General features: G+C 44.7%; 1 pseudogene; it reads right to left on the reverse strand.

The window, feature by feature from the left end:
• Positions 1-6,030: 6,030 nt before the first annotated feature.
• The window catches only part of LOC140908766 (glutathione S-transferase 3-like), a 33,889-nt pseudogene continuing 27,169 nt past the window's right edge, over positions 6,031-12,750 (reverse strand).

Here is a 12,750-nt window from a genome sequence, read left to right on the forward strand (position 1 = left end):
CGTTGCATTGCCTCTCATTGGGTTGGTACAAATGAATTTAACTGATCATACTTTTCATTGCCTTAAATATAATATTTTTCTCAGAATACCTAGGTATATAATCTGAAAATAGACACACTGGGATTGAGCATGGCTCCACATCAAATCAGTCACATTTGAGAGGTTAAACTCTTACTGTTTGCCCCAATTTATTCTTTTTGAGGTCCCAATCCTGCAGGTGACCTGACTTTCAGAGAGTCCCATTAAAATCAAATTAGGCTCTAACTGCAGATGCTTCAGTAGGAACAGGGTCTACAGAACTTGTACAATAATTACATTTCATTTTAAAGCCCAGATTAGTGGCCAGAAAATTGTTTATTACAGTTACAAGTTCACGAGTTTTCCTTTCAGCATTTTGTGCTGACTGTAAATTGTTCCTTCACTGCCACATACCTTTTCATAAACTGGGAAGTATCTGGTTGTGGCCCTCTCATTGTTTAAAGCAAGATTCTTCTCCTTTTCCTTGGGGGGTAATTTATGGTGAACCCTGATCACATCCATCAGATCTCTTGTTCTTTCCACATACATGTCAGTCCTGTAGAAAATAGTGACGCCCTAATCATTTCACCTTTTCTTTACAATTTAGAAAAATGATTGTTTTTTAGAGAGTTGAATTTTGTGTTACCAGGATTGTTTTTAACTACAGTATGAATTGATCTTTTAGAAAGGTTAATGATCTGTAAATATCTGTCTTTCAAAACAAAACAAAACATGCTCAACAGCAATGCCGAGGTTTCCTCTCTGAAGTGACCCTATCAACACAATCTTTAGCTGCATTACTGTTTTAGCTGAACACTGAGATCTCCCAAGTCCGCCACCAAGTCGCGCACAGAGAAGTAACCTAACTCTAAGGGCCAAATCCATCCTCCCATTCTTAGTAGCCTGGCTGTCCACAGAGAAGATGCACGTGGATCCTTTCCACCCCATGCTCTGCAACCATGCAGGCCCTAATGTGTCTCCTTTGCAGGGGAGGGGCAAAAGGACAAATGGATTGGATCAAAGCACATTGTCTGACCCCAGCCCTGCACTTCCCCTTCCTGGCTCCAGTTACTTGTAGCAGAAAGCTGCCATAGAAGTAGGAAAGCAAGCATGGGGTTAGGTCTATGCCCAAACAACTGATCCTGAGTAACAGAATACTGAGAGAGGACTGTACTCATTCTCTCTGTGTCAAAGATTAAATGTTTGATTCTCTTCTATCAAAGTCAGTGGGAGTGTTGCTGTTCATGTCAACGGGGCAGGATTGGGCCTAAAGTGAATGCACAAGAGACAAACACGCTAAGAAATAATTATTCAGATTAGAATTTCAAAGGCATATAGAACAAACAATTCCCATTCTGATCACCACCCCAGGGCAGGACTCCCTTATATCAACACTGACTGCTGAAGCTGTGGCAGGGATTATCTGAACAAGTAAATTATTTCCTGGGCAAAGTTAATGGAGAGACAGGCTAAAGTAAAGGGTTTGGCTCAAGGGTACAGTAATCTGAGTAATTTGATACAAGGTTGCAACAGTGGAGAGCCTCCTAGTTTAGGAACACCCAAATGGGCGTAGGAATTACATTGAACCTGCTCTTAAAGGCTGCAAGAGAAAGTGGCGTTCTTTCTCTTTGTCTCTTGCTGTGAGAACAGCTTTTGCTTCTGTTCACACTCTTGGGTTTCAGTTCCAGGCACAGGATTCAGGGCTGGATCCCGAACAGCACGGATGAGGAGTTTTGCAGGTAGATGTGCAAGACAACAGAACCTGAGACTGCAGAATTGAGAGCCTTACTGTGTAGCCACTAAGTGACTCCTGCCTAAGTAAGAGGGCTAAGGAGGGGATTCTGCAGCTAAGTGCCTCGTTTGCATACCAAGTGTCACCCTAACCCTGTCCTGTTAATTAATGCAGTGAGAACACAAGAGGTTTGAGATTCGCTGCCCAGTGTAAAGGACACCCTGTAGCATTTAGCTTTCCTTGTGTTCACTTCCCACCTCTGCTTACACTTGCACTAGAGCACAATCACCATGTGAAGGAAGTTATTGTTATTTCCTCTCACCTCTCTACTGTCAGTAGTTATAGTTTATCCCTGCTCACTTGCTCATCTGCCTTTGAGCACGAGGGGAAATATTTTGTTGGTTTTGCCCCATCTGTACTTAAAAATGTGTGTTAACATATGGATTTTAAAAACAAATATTTAACATGTTTTCAGCTGACAGTTTTATTTCCAATATGCATAGGGCATAATTTGCTTAAAGTGGTTTTGAAATCATTCTGACAACTAAATAGATGCATGTAACATCTCAGACCTGGGGCTGCAGCCTAAGACTGTGGATTTTAAACTACGTACCTTTCTTTTTTCAAACTGATCTTTTATGCATATCTCTGTGCTTCAACCATTAACAGTCACTCACTTCTGTTGTCACATTTGTAAAGAAATATAGCTTATATTTGTAGTAGTTCCCTGCGCCTGTCTAATTTTAGATTTTTTCTTATATGAACTCATGCAATCTCATTTCTCACTCATTACAATTGCAAAGCATTTGGTTTCTCTTACAATAATTGTTCTGTGGTAACCTTTTTTCTCTCCTTTCTAATCAAAGTGCATACTGTAAGTGTATTTCTATCAAGCGAGGAGCAATATATGCAGGCACTTTGGGCTGGCATTGTCAGCTCTCACAAGCTAAGTCAGATCTAGCCTGGTTAGTATTTGCATGGGATACCTCCAAGGAAAACTTAAGGTGCCCCACAAAGTGGTGTTGGTTACTTAGGCCCTAATCATGCAAGCTACTTTGCATGGGCAAACCATGTGCCGAGCTGTTCAAATCAGCAAGGTTCCACATGGATGCAACTTGCAAATCAAGCCAAAGTAGGTAGATTCTTCCTCCAGATTCATCACTGAGCCACTTCCCAACACTGAGCTACTGCAGGAGTCATCTTTCAAACAGGATACATAGCCTGGTATTGAAACATTGGGATTTTCACAGAGCCTAAAGAAGCTAAGTGCCCAGATCCCATTGAAATTAAGTAGAATTGGGCACGTAACTCTTTTACATACCTTTGAAAATCTCAGCCATACTTATTAGAGATCTCCTGGCACAAAAATAAGGGCATTCACCCAATGACCTGACCAAATCTAGGTAACTGCATTCTGAATTCTCTAAATTCTCCAAGCATTCTTCCATTCCTGCCCTAAACTGTTCTGCACTGGAAACTGCTTTGGAATGGAAGCCTATATATTGGTGTAAGCTATTAATACTGTACATTGCTCTCTCCTTCCATAGAGGTTGTGTTTCCCTGCTATGTAGCTGAGAATGGCTCTGGTCTACACCATCTTCATCCCATCAATTTCCACCATGGGCACTTGTTGAAATAGCAGGGCCCCATCTGAGAAAGGAAAAATAATGTCAAGACACTGAGTTCCCATAACTGTCATATCATTGCACTGGAACCCGAGTAGCTGACTGGAGCCTGGTGCTGTTCTCCACATAAGTCAATGGGATGTGTGACACAGCTCGTTCAGTGTGAGCAGCATTGGCTGCTAATATTTCTGCATTTGAGAGACACTGAAATTCTACTGTGCTAAGCAGGTGTATATAATAAAATGTTGCCACTTATTGCACAAAAGATTAAGTGTGGTTGAACAGTAATTGTTTAGAACAATTCTAAATTGCTTAGAAAAAGAACGTGTAACATTTATATTAAGGATGCATAAATAGTTTACAGAGGATTAGAAGATGTTCTTAGCATGTTGCAGATATAAGAACATAAGTACAGCCATGCTGAGTCAGACTAGTTGTCCATCTAGTCCAGTGTCTTGAATTCCAACAGTAGCCAGTACCAGAGCTTCATGGGGAATGAACAGAACAGGGCAGTAGGACTGATCCGTCCAGTCATTCCCTTCTGGCTTCTGGCAGTCAGAGGTTTAGGGTCACTCCGAGCATGGGGTTGCTTCCCCAACCACATTGGCTATTAGCCACTGATGGAGACGATCCTCCATGAACTTATCTAGTTCTTTTTGAACGCTGGTATACATTTGGCCCTCACAACTTCCCATGGCAATGAGCTAAATGTGTTATAGATGAGTAATGTCTGTGACAGATGGCTATAATCACATCAGCAGAAGGTTTTATAGCTAGCCATAAGCAACATATCGACCTGTTGAATTTTATAATAACAGGGTAAGCACTAATGATAAATTATTCAAAAGTGTTAGAGCTGAGAGTTGCTTTCTACAGCTATACCCTAAATCAGTGCACCTGCTGTACCTGCTAACATACCTCCTCTCCTCTCTGACTTTTCACTAGTTTTAACCAGTTCTAGTCTAAAGTTTCTCCAAAAAATCTGGACATTTCTAAATGTGGGCCATTCTAACTTGTGACGGTCCCTTATGGATCATACATCAGCTAGGAATATCCACAGTGCAAAGTGCTCTCTTCTCAACTTCTGGTATCCCCTTCGTCACGGTTACCAGGATAGCTGCACTGCTGTCCCTTCTTGGGGGTCTCCCTGAGTACAGCCTGCACAGGTGTCAGGCTTCAGGTCTCTGTCTCTCCTGTGGTGGAATTCTGCAATTTGCCCACTCTCTGACCAGGACCTGGGTTACAGCCCCCTAGGAGAGTGAGTTTGTGTGTGTATGGGGGTGGGGGGAATGTGAGAAAACCTGGATTTGTGCAGGAAATAGCCCAACTTGATTGTCATGCACATTGTGTAAAGAGTTGTCACTTTGGATGGGCTATCACCAGCAGGAGAGTGAATTTGTGTGGGGGGGTGGAGGGTGAGAAAACCTGGATTTGTGCTGGAAATGGCTCACCTGATGATCACTTTAGATAAGCTATTACCAGCAGGACAGTGGGGTGGGAGGAGGTATTGTTTCATATTCTCTGTGTATATATAAAGTCTGCTGCAGTTTCCACGGTATGCATCCGATGAAGTGAGCTGTAGCTCACGAAAGCTTATGCTCAAATAAATTGGTTAGTCTCTAAGGTGCCACAAGTACTCCTTTTCTTTTTGCGAATACAGACTAACACGACTGTTACTCTGAAACTAGGTACTGACTGTGACTACTTCAACAGATCCACCTGGGGTTGAACCCTGCCATAGTATCCCCTTTGGAAGCTTGTAACAGCAACTGATTAAAGTGACTAAAAAGAGCTTCTTCAGAACAAAGCATGATTTATTCATTCCTCAAAGGTACAAACCATTTAGACAAAGTGTAGCAACAGTAACAGGCTTACACACATGGCTGTTACTTACATCCTTTCAAGTTCCCGTTAGCTCAGCTTGCTCCATCCCTGGCAAGGAGCAGCCACCTATCCTGCTGTCTCTCTCTGTCTGTCTTCCCAGCCCATCATTTTATCTTAGTTTACTTCAGAATCCCCTCCCTGTTCTAGGGTCTTGGAAGGGTTAAGTCTCCTTGTACCGCAAGCCTTGAAACATCCGAGCCTCGAAACAACCTTCTTACAGTCTCCTTTGATTTAACTCTATGCATTCAGGCAGGCAGCAATACAATACTGAATAGGGAAACTGAGTCACATGTAATAGTCATAAAAAGTAATACAGACATTTTCCCAGTTAGTCATATCCCCTGTGCCAGAAGCTGAGTGTAGTGAGGCAGAGGAGTGGGTTACACTGACTTTATGCCCACTGCCCCATGCCAGAAAATCCCTAGCAGAGCACCTGCAGGTTGTTTCTACTCCCACTGAGTGAAGGGGGCTGGAGGCCTCCCCCAAGTACCAAACGCATGGCCACTTGACCTTTTTGATATCTGTTCAGGCCTAAAGCTGAAAAGCCTGGACACTGCTTTACAATATAACCTACAAATGCTGAGGTGGTGGAATCTCCATCCTTAGAGGTTTTTAAGGCCCAGCTTGACAAAGCCCTCGTTGGGATGATTTAGTTGAGTTGGTCCTGTTTTGAGCAGGGGGTTGGACTAGATGCCCGCCTGAGGTCTCTTCCAACCCTAATCTTCTCTGATTCTATGGTAAAAAAAAAAAAATCTGGTAGTCACTCAAGACTCAGTCTTCAGCCTCACCCTGTAGTAGCTTTTCATATTCTCTTGTTTCCAAAAATTCTTCTTCAAACTGGAAAGAGAGCAATAAAAACAAGATAGCTGAACTATGTATCAGGAATTATGAATCAGGAGATATCTGAGGGCTTTTCACTTCAGGGGAAATTTGAAAAACCCAATAATGCCAGTTGATTAATAGAGACAAGTAATGAAATCCCCCAACTCAACCCCTGTTCTGTGACCTGGGTTGTCAGAATGATGTCCACAAACGGAAATAAACATCATGTTTCCTATTTTAAAATAAAACTTTAGAAAATCCTCCTCACGTCTGGCAGCTACCACTGCACTTCTCAGTGTGGAACGAAGCCTCAAAAAGCAATACTTCGCCACAGTGGAAGGTGCCACTGGGGACAGTACCTTTTGCTAAGAAGTATCACAGCTGTGGAATAAGGCTTCCATAATGCAATGTTCCATTTCAGCTGTCAGTTTTCTTATCTTGTTTTCTTTTCCCTGTTCCCTAAAATAAGTTTACCATCATTTCATGTCTCTCTATCTGATTCAGTTCTAGACAGATAGATAGATAGAATCTTTGGGCCTGTAGCAGGGAGACCATTAGCTTGTCTCCTGCTTGTGGCCAGATATGTTTTCACAGCTCCCTCTTCAGGGCCCCAGGGGAGTGCTCTGTATATAGCCTCCCTCAGGGTAATCATCAACTCTCCTCCTTTCATTTTTAACTTATCACAAGTAGGCAAATAGATTATGGTGTGCCTAGGTGAAAGCACTTTTGCTAAATGGGTTAGGAAAGGTGGGTGGAGTAATAAGCTGTACGTTAACAGATTAAAAGCAAGGAGCAAAAATGAATGCAGACAAGAGTGGAAGTGTGGAGTGCTTGTAAAGAGAGGAGGAGGAGTTTGAATGGTCTGTAGAAGAGAAGAAGCCAGTGCAGAGATTCAGGAAGTGTGCACATATCAAAGTGGCAGAAGAGAGATGATTTTGGCAGAAGCATTTTGGACAGACTGGAATTGAGAGAAACCACCCCCCCCCCGCCCAAAAAAAAGCTGCTATCTTGACCAAGGGTCAAGCAATGGAGCTTAGGGATAAGAACCTCCAACATCAAGGACTTTAGTACAGAACAGCTCTTATTCTGCAGCTTGCTTTCAAACACCTGTGTCTAATAGGATGCTGGCAGACTGTGTTGTTAGAGCAAGAGACAAAAATCAAAGCCTCTGTATTTAAGTTCCAAAAGGCAATTGTTACAGATGGAAATACAGAAAAAAAACAGGTTTAATCCTCAAATTATTAAAAATTGTTGAAAACTATATGTTTTACTCTTGCCAGAGTCCAGCAATACTAATAACCATGTCAAATAACGAGCCACAGATATTAAATAAATGCTGTGAAACACCAAGTTCATGAGTTCTTGATTGCATGAAGAAAGATAAATTTATTCAAAAAGCTTTATGCTCAGCACTAATACCTGGTTGGTACAGCCAGCCACGGCATTATTCATTAACATACATTGATAAGCCTGTCAGCTTTTTCAGGATCCTTGATAATACGTATTTTCTAATTTTTAAAGCAGTTGGGGATGACACAAACTATTTAAGATTTTTCTTCTTGGCCAAATTGTGGTAATTTAAAATGTTACCTCTGCTTCACTATTTCCAAACTTGAGTTCTGGAACTGCAGAATTCTCCTTGCCCTATAAAACTAATCCTTTCCTCTTGCTTTTGGAAATATCATCACCTTGCTTTTATAACAAGAATTTTCACTATAAAGAGACCGTGCTTTCCTAGCGTTGACACGACCAAGTCAATAGGGCTCTCTGTGAGGACAACACTGCAGTGGAATGAATTGCAGGATCTTTAATGTACAACTCTAAGGCCATGTCTATACTACGAAAGTACTCCAATGTTACAGAAATTGATTTTTGGGAACAGATTGTATAAAGTCGAGTGCATGCATCTATGCTAAGCACATTAATTCGGCGGTTTGCGTACACGGTACCGTGGCAAGCACTGACATTCCGAGAAGTGCACTGTGGGTAGCTATCCCACAGTTCCCGCAGTCCCCACTGCCAACTGGAATTCTGGGCTGAGCTCCCAATGCCTGATGGGGCCAAAAATTTGTCGCAGGTGGTTATGGGTAAATGTCGTCAGTCAACCCTCCCTCCCTCTGTGAAAGCAACAGCAGACAATCATTTTGCGCCCTTTCCCCTGGATTGCCTGAGCAGACGCCATAGCATGGCAAGCATGGATCCCGTTCAGCTCACCGCAGCAGTTATGACCATTGTAAACACCTTGCGCATTATTGTGCAGTTTATGCAGAACCAGCACCTGAAAAACCAGGCGAGGAGGCGACAACAGCGCGATGATGAGGACATGAACACAGATTTATCTAAAACTGTGGTCCCCGGCAATTTGGAGATCATGGTGTTACTGGGGCAGGCTCATGCTGTGGAACGCTGATTCTGGGCCCATGAAACAAGCACAGAGTGGTGGGACCGCATAGTGTTGCAGGTTTGGGATGATTCCCAGTGGCTCCAAAACTTTCGCATGTGTAAGGGCACTTCCATGGAACTTTGTGACTTGCTTTTCCCTGCCCTGAAGCACAAGAATACCAAGATGAGAGCAGCCCTCACAGTTCACAAGCGAGTGGCAATAACCCTGCGGAAGCTTGCAATACCAGACAGCTACCGGTCAGTCGGTAATCAATTTGGAATGGGCAAATCTACTGTGGGGGTTGCTGTGATGCAAGTAGTCAACGCAATCACTGAGCTGCTGCTATCAAAGGTAGTGACTCTGGGAAATGTGCAGGTCATAGTGAATGGCTTTGCTGCAATGGGATTCCCTAACTGTGGTGGGGCCATAGACGGAACCCATATCCCTATCTTGGGACCGGACCACGAGGGCAGCCAGTACATAAACTGAAAGGGGTACTTTTTAATGGTGCTGCAAGCACTGGTGGATTACAAGGGACATTTCCCCAACATCAACGTGGGATTGCGGGGAAAGGTTCATGACGCTCGCATCTTCAGGAACTCTGGTCTGTTTAAATGGCTGCAGGAAGGGATTTACTTCCCCGACCAGAAAATAACTGTTGGGGATGTTGAAATACCTACAGTTATCCTTGGGGACCCAGTCTACCCCTTAATGCGCTGGCTCATGAAACTGTACACAAGCACCCTGTAGTAAGGAGCTGTTCAACTACAGGCTGAGCAAGTGCAGAATGGTGGTAGAGTGTGCATTTGGACGTTTAAAGGCGCGCTGGCGCGGTTTGCTGACTCGCTCAGACCTCAGCGAAACCAATATTCCCATTGTTAAAGCTGCTTGCTGTGTGCTCCACAACCTCTGTGAGAGTAAGGGGGAGACGTTTATGGTGGGGTGGGAGGTTGAGGCAAATCGCCTGGCCGCTGAATATGTGCAGCGAGACACGAGGGCAGTTAGACGAGCACAGCAGGAAGCGCTGCGCATCAGAGAACCTTTGAAAACCAGTTTCATGACTGGCCAGGGTACTGTGTGACACTTCTGTTTGTTTCTCCTTGATGAAAACCCGCCCCCTTGGTTGACTCTAGATTCCCTGTGAGCCACCCACCCTCCCCCCTTCAATCACAGCTGGCTTGCAAAGGAAATAAAGTCACTATTGTTTTAAAAACATGTATTCTTTATTAATTGATTATAAAAATAGGGAGATAACTCACTAGGTAGCCCGGGTGGGGTGTGGGATGAGGGAAGGAGGGAAGGAAAAGGTCACTTTAAAACTTGTTGAATGACAGCCTTCTGTTGCTTGGGTAGCACTGGGGTAGAGTGGTTGGGTGCCTGGAGCTTTCCCCTGCCCGCGTTCTTGGCGTCTGGGTGAGGAGGCTATGGAACTTGGGGAGGAGGGAGGGCAGTTAAACAGGGGCTGCAGCGGCAGTCTGTGATCCTGCTGCCATTCCTGAACCTCCACCAGACGCTGGAGCGTGTCCGTTTGATCCCACAGTAGCCCCAGCATTGCCTCATGCCTCCTCTGATCTTCTTGCCGCCACCTCTCCTCACGTTCATCGGCCACTTTCCTGTACTCTGCGATTGTGTCCTTCCACACATTCTGCTTCAGTGCCAGACGACAGCATGAGCTCAGAGAACATTTCATCGCGCTTGCGTTTTTTTCGCCGCTTTATCTGAGATAGCCTTTGGGACAGAGGAGGGAGGCTTGAAACATTTGCAGCTGCTGGAGGCAAAAAAGGGAGTGAAGAATTTAAAAAGATACATTTTACAGAACAATGGCTATACTCTTTCACGGTGAACAACACTATTCATATTACATAGCACATGTGATTTTGGTACAAGATCGCATTTTGCATCTTATATTGAGTGTCTGCGGCTTTGGTGTTAGAGATCAGACACACAGTGCCGGGCAACAGAATTCGGCTTGCAGGTGGCCAAGGTAAGGCATAATCTTTCGGCTTCTGCAACCTTCATAACAGCAGCGCCCTCCTCTCCCATACCAAGCAAAGCATGTTGAGTTGGCCATTTAGTGCTGCGGTTTTCCTGTTAACTTGCAGCAGCAGAAAGCAAACTAACCCACCCCCCCATCCAATTCTCTGGGATGATTGCTTTACCCCTCACCCCACCGCGTGGCTGGCATCAGGGAAGATCCCTGCTAGCCAAACGCAAACAGCTCAGCGCCAATGCCCTCCCCCCCACCCGCACTGCATGGCTAACAGTGGGGAGGATTGCTTTTCAGCCACAGGCAAACAGGCCAGTGGGAACGGCCACCTCTGAATGTCTCCTTAATTAAATTCCCCTATTTCAATCAGGTTACCATGAACGATATCACTCTCCTGAGGATAACACAGAGAGATAAAGAACGGATCTTGCTTGAATGCCAGCAAACACCGGGACCATACACTGCCAGGCTTTGTCATGTAATGATACCAGATTACTTGCTACTAGCATGGCGTGGTAAAGTGTCCTACCATGGAGGACAGAATAAGGCTGCTTTCCCCAGAAACCTTCTGCAAAGGCTTTTAGAGTACCTCCAGGAGAGCTTCATGGAGATGTCCCTGGAGGATTTCCGCTCCATCCCCAGACACATTAACAGATTTTTCCAGTAGCTGTACTGGCCATGAATGCATCCCAAGTCCTCAGGGATACTTAATCATTAAAAAATGCTTGCTTTTATAACATGTATTATATTTTAAAAGGTACACTCACCAGAGGTCCCTTCTCTAGCTTCGTTGGGTTGGGAGGGTATTTCAGCCAGGACGATAAAAAGATCCTGGCTGTCGGGGAGAACAGTGTGCTGTGTGCTCTCCTCAAGCTCATCCTCCTCCTCCTCCTCATCTTCCCCGTCCTCAAAATCCTCAGGCATGGCGGAGAGTACCCCATCATCGGAGTCCACAGACAGGGGTGGGGTAGTGGTGGCGGCCCCCCCAGCAGCTCAGCGTAGAAATGGCATGTCTGGGGCTCTGTCCCAGAGTGTCCGTTTGATTCTTTGGTTTTCTGGTACGCTTGTCTGAGCTCCTTAAGTTTCACGTGGCACTATGTTGCGTCCCTGCTGTAGCCTCTGTCCCTCATGGCCTCAGAGATTTTTTGAAATGTTTTGGCATTTCGTCTTTTGGAACGTAGTTCTGATAGCATGGATTTCTCTCCCCATACAGCGATCAGATCCAGTACCTCCTGTTTGGTCCATGCTGGAGCTCTTTTTCGATTCTGAGACTGCATGGTCACCTGTGCTGATGAGCTCGCCTGGCCAAACAGGAAATGAGATTCAAAAGTTCCCAGGGCTTTTCCTGTACACCTGGCCGGTGCATCAGAGTGCTGTCCAGAGCGGTCACAATGGTGCACTGTGGGATAGCTCCCGGAGGCCACTATCTTCGAATTGCGTCCACACTAACCCTAATTCGAAATGGCAATGTCGATTTCAGCGCTAATCCCCTCGTTGGGGAGGAGTACAGAAATCGGTTTTAAGAGCCCTTTATGTCGAAAAAAATGGCTTTGTTGTGTGGATGGGTGCAGGGTTAATGCGATTTAACGCAGCTAAATCCGACATAAACTCGTAGTGTAGACCAGGCCTAAGCTATTGAAGGAAGAATCCAGCATTGCGGCTAGCAGTATTTTTAATAAGAGCAGATAAAATCTGGGGTTCTGTGAAACCCATTTTTGAAGTTATTTATGTACTTGAACTGCACATTATCTTTTCTACATTTTTTAAAGCAAACTTCACAAAAAATTGTTTTGGTTGTGTTTTATGTTGGAAATGTAGATATCTTCTGCCCTGGAAGACTCTGTATACACACTTCAGTGGAAGGGAACTGGGTAATGTGACGGGGCAAGGCCAGATGGCTATAGAAAAGTAGTGGGAGATAGATCTATTAGCTCCAGGCTAAACAAATCCCTGGTACCAGGTTAAGTGAAATGGAAGCTGCTCCAGGTCAATTAAGACACCTGGGGCCAATTAAGAACTTTCCAGAAGGCAGGGAGAAGGCTAGGTTGATTGGGACACCTGAAGCCAATTAGGGGCTGGCTGAAACTAGTTAAAAGCCTCCCAGCCACTCAGGTGGGTGTGCATGTCAGGAGCTGTGGGAGGAAGTTGTGCTGGTGGAGAGGCTGAGTAGTACACACCATATTAGGCACAAGAAGGAGGCCCTGAGGTAAGGGTCAAGTGGAGCTTGAGGAGACGGGGGCTGCTGTGGGGAAGTAGCCCAGGGAATTGCACATATCATGTTTCTAAAAGGTCAGCTACC

This window comes from Lepidochelys kempii, chromosome 3 (assembly GCF_965140265.1).
Source record: "Lepidochelys kempii isolate rLepKem1 chromosome 3, rLepKem1.hap2, whole genome shotgun sequence".
Lineage (NCBI taxonomy): Eukaryota > Metazoa > Chordata > Testudines > Cheloniidae > Lepidochelys > Lepidochelys kempii.